This window comes from Lupinus angustifolius, unplaced genomic scaffold (assembly GCF_001865875.1).
Source record: "Lupinus angustifolius cultivar Tanjil unplaced genomic scaffold, LupAngTanjil_v1.0 Scaffold_461, whole genome shotgun sequence".
NCBI classification, from domain to species: Eukaryota; Viridiplantae; Streptophyta; class Magnoliopsida; order Fabales; family Fabaceae; genus Lupinus; species Lupinus angustifolius.
In genome coordinates, this window is record NW_017727849.1 from 49,096 (window position 1) to 64,083 (window position 14,988).

At 36.1% G+C, this 14,988-nt stretch overlaps 1 protein-coding gene across 1 annotated transcript in view; it reads left to right on the forward strand.

Annotated features, from left to right (window-relative positions):
• LOC109341421 (zinc finger protein VAR3, chloroplastic) overlaps nt 1-10,167 on the forward strand; it is a 29,308-nt gene extending 19,141 nt beyond the window's left edge. Inside the window, exon 7 of the mRNA XM_019579324.1 lies at nt 10,127-10,167. The gene's annotated coding sequence lies outside the window, so the exon portion shown is untranslated. The remainder of the gene's footprint in view (nt 1-10,126) is intronic.
• The last annotated feature ends 4,821 nt before the right edge of the window (nt 10,168-14,988 follow it).

A 14,988-nucleotide genomic window follows, 5' to 3' on the forward strand; every position in this document is an offset into this window, starting at 1 on the left:
AGAAAGGTTTTCTTGGGAGGCAGTTTTGGGAAAGGTCAAACCAAGGGTGACGAAGGTCTTTGGGTTCCAAGAAAGGAGCATTCGAGTCTTGTAATTGGAAGCGTGTATGTAACGTACATTGTGTTCTATAGTGAAGAAGGAAAATCTCCCAAATAAGATGGAAGGACTGGATGTAGTTTTGTAGTGGACAACAAAACGAACCGGGATAAAATTCTTGCACAATCTTTTCTATCCCTTTCTCTTTTATATTTCAAGATGTTTTAATGCGAGTTTGAAGCTGATATTTTGCATGCTTATACCTTGCTATGTTCTTATTAATCTTGCATAAAAATATCCGCTGTATATCTGCCTGTGTGTTGGTTAATAACTGTGCAAGTTGCTGATCTGATCATTCTATTTCTGTTTTGATTTAATCGATTAAGCCCACTGGTTAATCAATTAACTGGGCATTTTTCAGCAAGTGTGTAAAAACCAAAAAGTGGAACTTGAGCTCCGCCACACCTATTCAACCCTCCTTCTAGGTGTATTCTGCCACTGATACCTAACAAGTGGTATCAGAGCTAGTACGTCGTGCTAGCTCAACCGCATCCCCGTGATCCTAAGGGAATTTAAATGGGTTCCACCAACCCGTTTGGCGGTGATGGCACATCTATTAACCGCCCTCCCGTATTTAGTGGCGATGGCTATGCTATTGGAAGGTTTGCATGAGAATCTATATTGAGGCAATTGACACGGACATTTGGGATTCCGTTGTCAATGGTCCATACATTCCACTTCATATGGTGGATGGCGAGTTTAAAGAAAAGCGTGAAGGCTTATGGACGGATATTGAGAAAAGAAAGGCACAACATGACCTTAAGGCCAAGAACATTATTACTCCGACCTTATCTTATGACGAATTCTTTGAAGTCTCGCAGTGCCTTAATGCAAAAGAAATGTGGGATACTTTGCAAGTTACCCATGAAGGCACGAGCGAAGTTAAGCGTGCTAGACTAAATGCGCTTACGCATGAATATGAGTTATTTCACATGCTTCCTAATGAATCTATATGTAATATGCAAAAATTTTTTACTCATGTTGTAAATCATTTGGTCGCCCTTGATAAAAAATTTACTAATGCTGATTTGTCTAACAAAGTTTTGCATTGTCTTGATAGGAAAAGGCAACCAAAGGTTACCGCGATAATGGAGTCAAAGAACTTAGACAACATGCCATTAGCTACTCTGTTTGGGAAACTCCAAGAACATGAAATGGAATTAGGACGCTTGACAATGAAGAGTCAGACAAGAACGAAATCACACTCAAGGCTACAAGATTTCAAGAAAATCAAGAAAGTGAGGATTAATCCAATTTAGAGAATAAAGAAGCTCCCCCTTACTCATACAACAAATCTTCAAATATTGGAATAGGGAACTTGTTAGGAATAGTAACATTATTTAGAGCTCTTTAGTCAACATGGAACCTCCATCCTCCATCCTTCTTTTTTACTAAGATCAAGGGGCTTGAAAACGGACTCACACTAGGCCGAATCATCCTTGCTGCCATCATCTCCATTACAAACTTCTTAATTTCTTCCTTTTAACTATGTGGTTGTCTATACGGCCTTAAGTGTGGAATTTCTTCCCCTTCTTTTAATACAATGCAATGATCACATGATCTTTGAGGTGGGAATCCTCTGGGGTTGTGAAAAATATATCTAAACTCCTAGGTAAGATGTTGAATACTGCTAGGAATAATAGTATCCGACAAACACATCGTACTCATCATCCTAAATTCCACATAATAAGCTTCTGCCTCGTTACTCATCTCCTTCATTATGGCATTTGTAGAAGTCACAGTTCTGGATAAAGCAGGGTCTCCCCTAATTTCAATGACCCTTCCGTTATCTTGAATTTCTATTAAATAATGCCCAAAATCCGAGCTGAATTTGACAAGACGTTTTAGCCATTCATATCCCAAAATAACATCCAAATCTAACAAAAATAAATCCTAAATGATCGTCATTGTTAGGAGTTGGAGTTCAACATCACGACAGACGTCTTGGCTCCCTAGGCGTTGTCCATTTCCCACTTCCATGAAATACCCTCATGTTTTGTCAATGGCGATCTTCAATTCTTCAACTATTCCTGGTGAGAGGAAATTATGAGAAGCTATGGAATCAACCATTATGATGACCTTGCGCCCTTTAATTATCCCCCCTCATCTTGAAGGAATTTTTTGAAGTCATTCTAGCAATACTGCTGACATTCAACTGCAGATTCACTTCATCCCTTCCTTCCTCCCCGAGCCTATCCTCTTCTTCTTTCTCTTCGCCATGTCCGAGGAGAATAATGTGAATATGTTTGTTACTTCAAACATGACATGAAAAGTAACGTTCATCGCAACGGAAACATAGATTTCTTCTCTTCTTTTCGTTTTCTTCTTCCTTTGTCAATTTCTTGAACCCTACCATTTTTTATGGTTATTGAATTGTTCCCCTTCGTGTTTAACTAAACCTCCTTCACCCCCGCGTCTTCATTTTTCCAAATTGGGGTCGAGGGTTTTCTTTTTGGCCCAATTGCATGTGAGTTCATGAGTTGCCTCCTTAAATTCTGGCGACCTGACCTGGCGTCCATGCAAGGCAGTCTTAGTGAACCTAGGTCCACTCCCTCGGGTTGGATACCCATATGACTGCCCCAAAACTCGGCTACTATCTTCTAACTTTTGTGCCATCTCCATTACATAATGTAAATCACCAGAAATCATACGCCTTACTTCAGCCTTAAGTTCTTTCTTAAGACCGTTCATAAATACTCCCTTCATAAACTCTTCATCAACGAACCAGAGCAGATTGGAGCTCAAATTGCTCTCTATACTCCATGATCGTTCCTCATTACTTCAACCCCCATCAGAGCCTCATAAGGATTTTTGGATGAAGCCACCTGAAATATACTCATCAAAGCTTGACAGAACAATTGCCACCTCATCGCTACCATCATGTGAGACTCCCACCATTGATATCAATTCAAGTCTTTCCCTTCCAAGAAAACCACCGCGGTGTCTACCTTCTCCTACTCTGGGATGCGGTTGATTTCAAAATAGCACTCCACCCTATAAACCCAACCATGGGGATCTTCCCCCGTGAAATATGGGACTTCGACTCTCTTCACTTGTTCCTCTCGTCGATTCTCCTCATTGTTGTGTGTTCCTCCCCTCCATTGCCTCCCATCATGGTTACTGTTTTCCTCTATTTCTTCCCTCCTCAGTCCCCTTATTTCTCCCATTGTCTCCTCCAAATGGCATGTCATCGTTTTCATCAACATCTCCATTTGTTGTCTTAAGGTTTCTTAAAGAGAGGATTGTATTCCCTACAACCTTTTCTTTACATTTTCCAACCTATTCTCCATTTATGTTGATACCATACAGATGCTTCCATGATTGGGAGCTCTGATACCAACTTAATAGATACTAGCCAAGTAAAACAAGAAAAAAAGACAGCAAAGGTAATAATTTAGTGCATAATTGTATTAATCAGTGTAGAGTAAGTATATTGCATATCAGTAAAGTAGGAATTGTACAATAAGAAGCTGTAACAATAGAAAAGTATAATAGAGTGACTTATGGGAATATTCCCAATCTACCATGTGAGAACAGTCACCCCATAATTCCCAAATGATTGCATATTGCCAACATGCTGCTCTTCCTCCTCATATTCCCTTTCATTCCTTGATTCTAGGATCTTCTCCCATTCATAACTTGCCACATGTTTTGTTGGTTAGAGTTATATGCAATCTGCTCATTCTTCCTCCTTCCTAAAATACCTTGATCACTTCTTTATTGAAGGTCTATCACGAACTCTTTTATTCATGCAATTACTTTTCATAAATTGATGTTAATAACATTTGCTCCTTCTTGTATACATTTGTTTGTTGGAAGTTGGAACTTTTCTTTCCCAGGGTTCATAAAACTTAACATTGATGACTCCTTGAGAGGGATAAATAATTAGGCTGCATATAATGGGTTGCTTTGTAGAGATTAGGAGACTTCATTTTAGGATTCTATTGCGCCACTACAACAAAAATAGTTGCATGTTGTCCACAAACAATCAAACTAAGGTCATAGAATAAATAGAAGATAAAATAATATGTTAATGACATTTGATCAATTGCGTTTTTATGCGCGAGAGTGCATTGAACGACTATCAATGTATATAAGTATAAGATTATAAGCTCTAACTAATACATCCGATTCAAGTTTACATAATATAGATATCGTAATATTTCATCCCAATATCATGGGCTCAAGGCCCACAAAGTATTTCTAATTGACATCAATAATAAAAATAAATTTGAATATGATATATTGTATTAATTTATTTCACCCATTCCAATACTATGCAATATCACTTTAAAATAATATATTTCAAGCAAACCCTAACAATATGCACCTTGATTAAAATGGATGAAAATCTCATTCCTTAGGTAATATATGTATCAATCCCCACCTTAGAAAATATATATATTTTCTCCGCCTTGCCAATGTCCTCAGGCTGATGTGGTGATGATTCTCCTTTTTGTAACACATACCAAATGAGTGTGGGGAGTTTTGAGTCTTAGACAGGTCAATTCATTCCTATATCCGAGATAGTGTAGAGGGAGACTTTGTAAGTGAGTAGATCGAGGAGTTCGAGGCATTCCCAGTTTTTTATCCAAGTAAGTGCTCGGTCAATACACTTGACATCGCAGTCACACATGGCCTATGAATATTTAATGGAGGTTGATGAGAAATATATTACACACTATGCATAACCTTATTTTACCATGATTAATGATTTTTGGTGCATAATTAACTTTGTTACACTTGGTATCGTGTTTTAGACTTTATTAGACTATTATTCCTAAAATGGGTTAATTTGTGATTATTTAGCATGATTAAATCTATTACTTTTTTCATATCATATTTGACACCAATGACATTTTTAATATTACATAAGTGGAGGATATGTGTTGAAAAGATTGTATTTTAAATTTATAAGTTTTTATTTGTTTTTTCATTTTGGGTTTTGGGCCCATGTTTTGGGCCCATTTCAGGTTCCACTCATTTAGAAGGAGGGAATCCAAATTTCGCTCATTCCATTACATTCCACTATACTTTAACACATTACTTTTCAACTTTCATTTTTTCCTCTATATGGCTCTGCTAGGGTTTTCATTTTTCTTCCTCTTCGTTTTTCCTTTTCTAATAACCATTCTGTTTTGGTTTCAAAATTCTGTCTGTTTTCTTCACTATGTTGTGTTGCTTGGCCATATTGCATTTTGATTGATTCTGTGATGCTGGTTAATATAGTTGCGGTTGGTATTTTTGCATGAAACATTGTTTCCACACTTCTTTCATCACATATTAAATGTTGGATGCACCATAGTCACTCATATTGCCGTTGGTTGTGAGATACAAACAAGTAGTGAATCGTATTTTGTTGATTTTCTATTATTTGCATAACTTTTGAACTGTTAATCAGAATTGGACAAATTATATATGCATATCGGGTAGAAAAATCCAAGGATTTATTCTCTACACACTATGTCTATAAAACTCATCCTGAAAATCCAAAGAGAACCTTTGTACTATTTCTTTTTTATTTTACAAGTTTTATTTTGAAATTGTTTTGAGTTTGTTTTATTTAGTTAAGTTAGTTAGACTTTGAATTTTGTCTTGAAACTTTTGTGGATGTTTTCTATGATATTAGGATGTTATTAATACAAAATTTTGGCTGTTCACTGAAATTTAACATGCATTTCCGTTACTACCCTGTATGGTTGCCACTATTGCATTTAGTGAATGACTAGGGGAAATCCCAAGCATTTTGCATCCAATAAATCCTGAAATTGACAGAACATTTCATAGGTTAGTGAGACAAATTAGAAATTTATCTTTAGATAGCGAGTCTTTTCATACTATTAGTTTAGCTTATAGTGATAGTGATAGTGATTATGTTCTTGTGCATTCCGAAAATATGGTTGAAGCACCTCTAGTTCCATGTGAGAGTACATTAAGGGAGTTGGCTGCACCTGATTTCACCTATAAAAGCTTGCGTATCTAATATCCCAATGAGGATGTGTCATATGTGCTAAAAATGGACTAATACGTTTTTTGCCTAAGTTTTATGGACTTGCAGGTGAATGTCCTCATAAGCATCTTAAGGAGTTCCACATTATATGTTCCACCATGAAACCTCGTGATGTCCAATAAGTTCACACATGTTTGAAAGCTTTCCCACATTCTCTTGAAGGCCCTGCAAAATATTGGTTGTATTACTTAGCCCATGGATCCATTACAAGCTGGGATGACATGAAGATAATTTTTTTTGAAAAATTCTTCCCTGCCTCCAGGACCACTGCAATCAGAAAATATATTTATGCAATTAGTTAACTACATGCAGAAGGTTTATATAAGTATTGGGAGAGATTCAAGAGACTATGTGCAACCTGCCCCCACCGCCAGATCTCTGAGCAACTCCTCCTGCAATATTTATATAAGGGTCTCAACAACATGGGGAGGAGTATCGTTGATGCTACTAGTGGCGGTACACTTGGAGATATGACCCATTTGAGGCTAGAGGTTTGATTGATAAAATGTCTTCCAACTCTCAATAGTTTAGTGTAAGAAGTAGTGATGTTATAGTAGTTAGAGGTGTCCATGATGTTGGGATATATTCGGTAAGGCAAGACAAACTTGAGGAAGAAAATGATTCCCTTTCCACCTTGGTCACTCAATTAGCCATGAATCAACAGAAACCTCCACTTGCACGTGTTGGTGGCATTTGCACCTCCAATGATTATTATGCTGATATTTGCCCTTTTCTGTTGGAACCCAAAACTGATAACCATCTCGAGGCCTATGCTGCAAATATTTACAACAACAACAAAATTATGACCTTTCATCAAACAAATACAACCCTGGTTGGAGAAATCATCCGAATCTCAGGTGGTTTGATCCTTCACAACCTCCTCCAGGATAACCATTCCAGAACAATGCTGGACACAATAGACCATATGTGCCTCTTCCAATCCAACAGTAGAGGCAACAAGTGATTAGTAATCATGCTCGTCCACCTGCACCTAGTGAGCCTTTAGTGAAAGAATTAGTGAGGCAGATGGCAATGTAGAATATGCAATTCCAACAAGAGACTAGAGCTTTAATTCAGAGATTAGAGTCCTCCATTCAGAATCTAACCACTCAATTGGGACATATGGCTACTGATGTAAACCAAGGGAGGGCAACCTATGATTTTTGGAGGACAAATCCTACGAGTGGGAGAACCACTTGGAATCCATGTTCTTGCAAAGAATTCTTAGCATAATTTTAGTTAACTTATTTATGTGCTTAAGTGTAATAAATGAGAATTTAATTCTCATTGGTAGTCTTAGAGTTTATTTTTAGTCTTAGGAATTTAATTATTTTATATTTGAAGTATTTTAGTTTGTTTCAATTATTTTCATGTAATATGGGGGTTGAGAATTTAATTCATTGTAACCTTGTCCAATAGTGGCCAAATATTCTTTGTTTAGACATGGCATGATTAAGACAAGATGGCATGTTTAAGAAAAGATATGTCATGGCTAGGACATGGGATTTCAAAGAGGTATGAAACAAGGAAGAAGATAGAGCAATGAGATAGAATTGGTTAGATCAAATTCAAATCAAGTGGCGTGAAGAGAAGTGAAGGAGATAAGGCACATCATGATCAAATCTTAGAGATAAGGCAAGGTCATAATTTTTTAAGTCCGACCAATTCTACTCACAATTTAACCTCCACAATTCAAGGAACTCTTAATCTAAGAGGCGTGTGATTTTCCTTGGCCAAACCTCTTCATCAATTTGTTTTCCAACAAAGATAAGGAGATATCACAAAGGATAAATCAACTAATTAATTCAAAGGAAAGTTGGCAAATGAGATAAGGTGGTCAAATCTCTATAGAAGGGGGGTTGAATAGGTGTCGCGGTTACCAATTACCGTTTTTTTCACCGAAGCCCTATTCTGGAAAAAGCTCAAGTTAATTGATTAACACCATGTCTTAATCGATTAACTCATAGAAAACAACAAGTTTCGGAATGACTTATTGCACAGCCAGTCACCGATATTCAGATATAGATAAAACATATATATTTGAGCAGAATTAAACTAGATATAGCAAATTTACAGTATCGAAAATATCAACTAATATTAGGCAATTAATACAACTTAAAATGTAAAGAGATTAGGGATAGAAAAAGCCTGCAACAAAGAATTTTATCCTAGTTCGTTTGCGGGTGCACTTGCAAACTACATCTAGGCCCCCCTTCTGATATCGGGAGATTTTCTTCACTAATATTGAAACGAATGTATTTGTTACATGCAAACTTCTAATAAAAAAACATAGACGCTCCCTTCTTAAATCCAAGAACCCAACTTCTTCGTTTGACTCTCCTAATCGCCGAAGAAAACCTTTCTTACGATCTAGCCCCAACCAAGAAACGTTCTAAACTCAAGACCTCTAAGTCTTGGTGAAAACTCACTGAATCTCTTAGGTGGTAAGACACCAAGAGACGACTTTCCTTATTATAACACAAAAACAGTACAAAAACAGAGTATTATAAAGCACAATGTAGCTCAAAATATTACAATTGAAACTCAGCTAAAAACCCTGTACAAAACTCACAAGTTAACTTGAATATGTATGAGTTCATTAACATGCAGAAACAAAGAATTTCTATCCTAAAATTGTTCTAAAGAAATGCAAGAAAAAATAGCAAAGTTTAACACATTATCCATATGCAATTTGATGACAATTAAACCTTAAGCATGATACTATCTGTTACTATCTCAGAATGCATTTCACTATACTTATATGACACAATTAAGCACGAAAAATATGTAACTAGCAATTCTAAAAAATGAATGATATGATGTATGGTGCATGACCTAAAAATACAGTTTATATAGAAAACCTTTCTGAAATCCAGTTAATCGATTAAGTGCCCTTTTAATCGATTAAGCGCCATTTTAATCGATTAACGGGCTGTTGAGAATAACTGTTTTTAGTTTTTCATTTATATGTTAAAACCGAATTCACGTTAATCGATTAACACCTTTCTTAATCGATTAACTGACATATTTTTCAGCTAAATGATTAAATGGTAAACTACCTATTTGTTATGCTTATCAATTATACATGTTTTACCAATAAATTATGCCTAAGATGCACAAGTTACATGTATGATTAATGCATGAACATATACTAATCTAGATGACATGGCTCATATAAATGAATTGATTATTTTTAAGGCTTGTGAGAATTGCATCTAGATTTATCTACCCTAGACTCAATATCTAAGGCACACATATAAGACTCTAAAAATGACTCTTGTAAGGAACCTAGTTTAGATATGAAACCTTTGAGTTCATGGTATGTTGATTTGTTGACTCATCTTCAAGCTTTCACTAAATCTTTGTCTTCATCAAAACATAGGCAATATAATAGTGTTATACTTGACACTTTGCACTTTCAATCTGCTCTTTTTTGATGATGACAAACTCCACACCAAATCTTGTTTTGATGCATAGCTTGATGATGGTTATAATGCATGGTTGCTAATGTCAAAGTTAAAGCACATAGCTAGACAACAAAAGCTGAATATTATTTATAACTTGAAAATTCACATCAAACAACAAAACAACATTTCTCCCCCTTTTGACATTATCAAAAAGATAAACGAATCACTCTCGTCAAAAGTAAGAAATAATGAAATCAAAACTGTAATCAATCAATTAATTTTGGTAATTCAAGTAATTAATCAGTTGAAGGAAGCTTGAACAAGTGCACATGTTGACAAACACTTAATCTATTAAAAGTGTAGGTTAATCGATTTAATTGACAGAATATAGTAAATGAACACATTTAATGGCATGAAAGGTTATACAATGACTAATTAAGCATAGAATGATCAAGCATTAATATCATAACATGTATACAATAGGCTCAATCAAACAAAATAGATGTAGATAACTAATCATGGTCAAGTACCATTAATAATACATTCATACTATAAATGACATAGATACACATATGATATAAGCAATAAGACACAAAATCAATAACAATTAAAGTTCAATGTCATGCACATCAATTGACAAATGTTTAGAAAGAGTCGATAGAAACTATTAGAAACCAATAAAAGCAAAGAGAAAATATGTCTCAAGAGTACACAACAACAAAATCCTTAAAATTAGCCAATAGAAGAACTAAACTAAAGGCAACCTAGGGTCTAAGGTCTTCTAATCTAAGGATGCGGAGGAAGGTCTCTGTCATCAAGAACTGCCAGACTACTATCTCCGTGGATGAGGACTCTCAACTTCTCAAATTCTGCACAAAACCTATCACTCTATGCCTCAACAGTGTTTTGAACAAAGCTCCTCATAAAATGATAGTGGTTATCAATGTAGGCAACATGGCGTTCCTCAAATTGCTCCAAGTCTATATGGTGAGAATCCTTGAAGGACTAAAAATTTAAATCCATTCTATTATTCAGTCTTTGCTCCATTGCATCCAACTAAGCTAATCCAAAGGATGGTACATGCGGTGCAATTCTAGCTGAATCCCCCTGAGTTCCTACATTATGCTGATCCATTCCTGTCTGGTCATCATCTCCAGATAAGTCCAGATCCATAGTAGTGTAATCCTCTTGGTATTTCCAAGTATCCCCGTACTTGTAAATACCCATCTTGTGGATCAAACTTTCACCAACCAGGTGATCTTTATCAGAAGACTCCATGATGATGGTGTTAGACCCATCAATATGTAGATAATCGATGATCCTCGAAATGAATATACTATAGGATAACAGCTTGGATTATGACGTTGACACACTATACATGACCTTAAGGATCTCCTCAGGCCAATTAATCATAACATTTCCTTAACAACATACATGAACTTCAAATCATTGACAGTGGGTTGTGCATGATTTGTGTTCCTCTGAACCAAAGTGTACGCTATCTGATAGTGCAATAGTCTATTTTCCACAGATAATGATCCATCTTTTGATAATTCTCCTTGGATATACAGATGGGGACCTCTCAACCATGATTTGTAAACCTCAACAACATCAAATGAATTCTTGACCCAGTCATAATTACCAATGCTAGCACCATTGGTGGACAAACCTTCCACATTCATGAAAATATCCTCACCCAGCTCAAACAAATTTCCAGAAACCATAGACCAATACTTGTCATCCTTATATCTAAAGTTGGCATAAAATTCTCTAATCAAAGCATGGTAAATTTTCCCTTTAATTCCAGAAAGGTGACAACTCCTTGAGCTTGCATGCCTTGCGGAAATTCAAAATTTTGTTCCGCCATCCAGGTTAAATCGACATACCTGATATAAGTTGGTTTCCTGCTATGAAACTTTGACTACCGAGTCTCCTACAGTATGAGAGAGTGGTAGAGGTCTCCACGATCCTGCCTTACATTCGGATTTGAAGATGTAGAAATAAGAGCCCTTCATGCGCATTGAGCAGTTGTCTTAATCATTTTTGAATGACCTCTTTCCATTTTGATTGCAAAACCGAGAGAATTGAGAGGTGAAGAAGAATTTTGGGAGGAAGCTAACCTTAGGGTTTGGAATTGGAGAAAATGGGTTTCCTTGAATAATTTGAGAAGAAATGGGATGAAATAAAGTGCAATGTGGGTAGAGGATGAGGTTTAATCTTCTTTTAGGCTAAGAATTCAGATGGTGTTGTTGCCTCTGAGTTTTAGTGAGAAAATGGGATAGAGAGGATTTGGAAAAAAAATGACAAAAACACTTCTGTTTCTACTTTATCTAATGTCGTTAATCGATTAAGAGTTGTACTTAATCGATTAATGATAATTAAAATTCCAGATTTTCAGAAAAATGAGCCCATGTAATCGATTAAGATGGGACATTAATCAATTTAAATTTCTTTAAAAGAAAAGTGTTGGCTACTAGAACTCATTCTAATCAATTAGGACTCATGGTTAATCGATCAATAGTCATTAGATTTGTAGAATCAAGTAGGTTTTTGAGTTTTAGAAGCATGCAAAGATTTCTAACATATATCAAGAAATTTTAAGCAAACACACATACATATAGTGCTTATTATACTAGATCATGAATCATATTTGGAATAGAATGCATTCAACAAATATTCATTTTGAAGCATATTAGACATTTAACATGAGAAGCACATAATAAAGAGTTAGACGATTTAATCAAGATATTTTTCATAAAGGACTCCAAGTTCTCTTCGAAGAACATAGAAAGTATCTCGTGAGAGGGGCATGCTGAAAATATCAGCTAACTGCTTAGTAGTTTCAAAAAATTCAAGCACACAATCGCCTTTTTGAACATGATCACGCAAAAAGTGATGTCTAATTTCTATATGCTTGGTTCTCGAATGCAAAACAAGATTTTTGGAAAGGTTTATGGCAATTGTATTATCACATTTAATGGGGATCGTTTCTAGATTTAGACCAAAGTCCTTCAATTGCTGCATCATCTATAGGATTTGAGCGCAACACACACCATCGACAATGTATTCTGCTTCGGCGGTGGACAAAGCAACACACGCTTGCTTTTTACTGTGCCATGCAACTAAGGAATTTCCTAGTAAGTGACAAGTCCCACTAGTGCTCTTCCGATCCAACTTACATCCGCAAAATTGGAATCGGAATACCCTACCAAGGATAATGAGGCATCCCTAGGATACCATAATCCAATATTTATTGTTATTTTTAAATATCTCATGATACATTTAACAATGTGAATCTTTAGGTAATGCTTGAAATCTAGCACACCTTGATAAGTGTGAAATTATACTACATTTGCATTGCATTTAACTTGCATTTTAGGACATAATTAGGCTACCTCAATAGCTTTTCTCTTTTCGTCTTTGTCTAGATAGCAAGCGGACGCCATAGGTGTAGAAGCTTCTTTACATTTTTCCATGTCGAACTTTTTGAGTAACTCCTTACAGTACTTCGATTGATGAATTAAGATGTCACTTTCCATTTGTTTAATTTGTAGCCCAAGGAAGAAAGTCAGCTCACTCACTATCGACATCTCAAATTCTCCCTGCATCATCTGAGAACATTCTCTACAAAGATTGTCATTAGTAGATCCGAAAATTATATCATCAACATATATTTGAACTAATAATACATGATCATCTACTCTACGGATAAAGAGGATAGTATCAACCATACCCCTCACGAACCCTTTTTCCAAAAGGAAAGAGCTCAATCTTTCATAACAAGCTCTAGGGGCCTATTTCAGACCAGAGATAGCCTTCTTGAGCTTATATACATGGTTCAGATATTTCAAATCTGGGAGGTTGATCAACATACACCTCCTATTGAATATAGCCATCTAGAAAGGCGCTCTTAACATCCATTTGAAAGAGCTTAATGTTCATAATCGATGCAAAGGATAGAAGCATCCTAATGGCCTCTAATGTAGCTAAAGGAGCGTAGGTCTCATCATAATTGATACATTCCTCCTGGTTGTAGCCTTTGGCTACTAAACATGCCTTATTTCTTATGATCAAGCCAAATTCATCTAGTTTGTTTCGGAAGACCCATCTAGTACCAATCACTGGACAAAGCAACACATGCTTGCTTTTTACTGTGCCATGCAACTAAGGAATTTCCTAGTAAGTGACAAGTCCCACTAGTGCTCTTCCGATCCAACTTACATCCGCAAAATCGTACCCTACCAAGGATAATGAGGCATCCCTAGGATACCATAATCCAATATTTATTGTTATTTTTAAATATCGCATGACTAAATATCGCATGATACATTTAACAATTTGAATCTTTAGGTAATGCTTGAAATCTAGCACACATGCAAACACTAAACACACCAGCGACAATGTATTCCGTTTCGGCGGTGGATAATGCAACACATGCTTACTTTTTACTGTGCCATGCAACTAAGGAATTTCCTAGTAAGTGACAAGTCCCACTAGTGCTCTTCTGATCCAACTTACATCCGCAAAATCGGTATCGGAATACCCTACCAAGGATAATGAGGCATCCCTAGGATACCATAATCCAATATTTATTGTTATTTTTAAATATCTCATGATACATTTAACAATGTGAATCTTTAGGTAATGCTTGAAATCTAGCACACATGCAAACACTAAACATAATATCAGGGTGGCTCGTAGTCAAATACAATAAAGAGCCAATTATACCTCGATACTTGGCTACCTCAATAGCTTTTCTCTTTTCGTCTTTGTCTAGATAGCAAGCGGACGCCATAGGTGTAGAAGCTTCTTTACATTTTTCCATGTCGAACTTTTTGAGTAACTCCTTACAGTACTTCGATTGATGAATTAAGATGTCACTTTCCATTTGTTTAATTTGTAGCCCAAGGAAGAAAGTCAGCTCACTCACTATCGACATCTCAAATTCTCCCTGCATCATCTGAGAACATTCTCTACAAAGATTGTCATTAGTAGATCCGAAAATTATATCATCAACATATATTTAAACTAATAATACATGATCATCTAATCTACGGATAAAGAGGGTAGTATCAACCATACCCCTCACGAACCCTTTTTCCAGAAGGAAAGAGCTCAATCATTCATACCAAGCTCTAGGGGCCTATTTTAGACCATAGATAGCCTTCTTGAGCTTATATACATGGTTCAGATATTTCAAATCTGGGAGGTTGATCAACATACACCTCCTATTGAATATAGCCATCTAGAAAGGCGCTCTTAACATCCATTTGAAAGAGCTTAATGTTCATAATCGATGCAAAGGATAGAAGCATCCTAATGGCCTCTAATCTGGCTAAAGGAGCGTAGGTCTCATCATAATTGATACCTTCCTCCTGGTTGTAGCCTTTGGCTACTAAGCATGCCTTATTTCTTATGATCAAGCCAAATTCATCTAGTTTGTTTCGGAAGACCCATCTAGTACCAATCACTGGA